The sequence below is a fragment of the Geospiza fortis genome, unplaced genomic scaffold (assembly GCF_000277835.1).
Source record: "Geospiza fortis unplaced genomic scaffold, GeoFor_1.0 scaffold524, whole genome shotgun sequence".
NCBI classification, from domain to species: Eukaryota; Metazoa; Chordata; class Aves; order Passeriformes; family Thraupidae; genus Geospiza; species Geospiza fortis.
In genome coordinates, this window is record NW_005054437.1 from 1,475,973 (window position 1) to 1,478,189 (window position 2,217).

Below are 2,217 nucleotides of genomic sequence, written 5' to 3' on the forward strand. Positions count from 1 at the left end.
CCTGCTGACACACATGCCAGCCAGGGGCAGCGCTTTGCTCTCACCTTTGGCAGGTGCAAGAACTAACATATAGTGTAGAGGCCCTTTTCCCTTTTCCCTGAGCATCATTTGGCCACCTTGCAGCACATGGAGTTAAAAGGTGCCCACACCAACCATGCAGTTACCATTTTGCCTTACCTGCTACAGAAGAGGAGAATTTCTTCTCCCCACTCTCTGGGGATGGGTAGCACATTGCTGGATGCTCTCTCTCCCCAGATTATGATCAGGAAGTTGATTGTGAACACAGACAGTGTTTAATGATGTCTTGTTCTACTGGATCCTTACATAGTCATTAAGTTTATAAAGAGATTTCAAAGGAGATTGCATTTGTCTGAGTACAAGATGTACTTACCCACCTACCTTCCTGCAGACTGTTGGGAAGCCAGCTGCACTGCTAGGAAAGTGTAAGCACTTGCTGTGTGCTGTGCTCAGGCCCAGACCCCATGGTCACATCTGGATGGAAACATCAGCAGCCCTGAAGCCAATTTGGACAAGTTAAACTCATCCCTGAGCTGAGTGTAGAATCTCTGTGGCTGGAGGCTGCCTGCTCTCCCTTGAGACTGGGTGTACTGGTGTGCGTTATTAATGAAAAAAATTCCCTGTAGCTATTTTTGTATGATAAAAATCCAGTTATTACTCTTGAGTGTGGCATTTTGATACAGAAGGCTTTCTCTTGAAAAGTTTCAAGGGCAGCAGCTTCCCCTTTCCTGTGTGAAAGGTTTTCAGCAGAAATTAGAGACGAGGTAATAAAAGAACATCAGCATTACTCCCCTGAAATAATGCTCCTACTGACTAAGCTATGTCTGACAGCGAGCACAAGGGAAGCCCCTTGCTCCAGCCAAGGCACTTTTGCAGATGCTGGAGACAAGTGCATGACATGGCCTGAGCTGAGCAAGCAACCTGTGCACTCCCAACAAGGCACAGGCAGCTCCCCTGTGCTGCTGGGAATCCACCAGGAAAAACGTTCCTGCCTGCACTGCATGCCATGGGCTGCTCCTCTCGGGTTAAGTCCATCAGAGAAGCTGTAGGACTGCTTGTTGCTTTGCCCCCAGGTCTACAGCACAGCCAAGAATGTCTCAGGAGCTGCTGGATTTGGGTGTTAAGGCTCCTGTGTGTCTGACTACCAGAAAATCAAAGTGCCCACAGGGTTCTTACTGTCAGGAATTTCAGCTCAGCTGCCTGTGACACTGCAGTGGGGTTGGTTCCTTCAAGCCACTGCCATTGCAACCAATCCCCAGGGAAAGTATTTGTCTTTCAACATAGTGGAGCCTTGCTGCTCCCCAAATACCCCCCACAGGTACAAAAAAAGCCCCCTCCGTGTCACATCAAGGAATCATGGATAGCTCTTTGAACAACCATTTTTGGCTTAGATACACCGGAGCACCAGCAGCAATGAGGTTCAGGGCAGCCAGGGGAATACAGACCCTTTGATACCCAAATCGTGCTGCAGAGCCTTGCTGGCACCTGTCCATGTGATGACACATCCCCACCACCAAGCTGGTCTCAAAGACACCAGCTTGGAGCATTTTCTTGACATTGGGTTATGTTCGCCCCCAAAAAGTGAAACCTTGTAACTGAACTGCCTCACACTGTTAGATTTTTTTCTTTTTTTTTTTTTAAAGGCTGGGTGGGAGCAAAGCCCTGAGGACAGCTCATCCTGAAGCTGTGAGAGTGGACACAGCCCCAGGGCAGTGGGTTCATGTAGCTCCCCCTCCATCCATCTTGTTTATTTCACAAAACACCATGCAAGTTATTTCTTCCCACAAGTTCCCAGGACTCCAAGGGACAGCTCCTTTGTCCTCCCAGGTATCAGAATGCACCTTACCCTGCTGCTCTTCCCGCCGGAGCTGGAAGAAAGGCTTGCTTGATGGAGAGCCAAGGAGGATTGCTTGGCATGGCAGAGAGAAGCCGGGCTGCAACCCCCCGAGCTACAAAAGCTTTGCATTTTCCTTCTTGCTTCTACGTCTTTATCCTTGAAACTCCCATTGAAGCCCAAAAAGCCGGTCTGTGGAGAACGGCGTTGGTAAGAGGACCCACGCCACTACTATAAATCTTTGTTACTATGCATTTTTGGTGGATGTACCAAAGCAGAGCCCCGGTGCGTCCCGTCTGTCTGTCAGGCAAGCATAGACCGGCGGCCAGGTGCGGGCACTCAGCGCTCCGCAGGGAAAGCCAGCC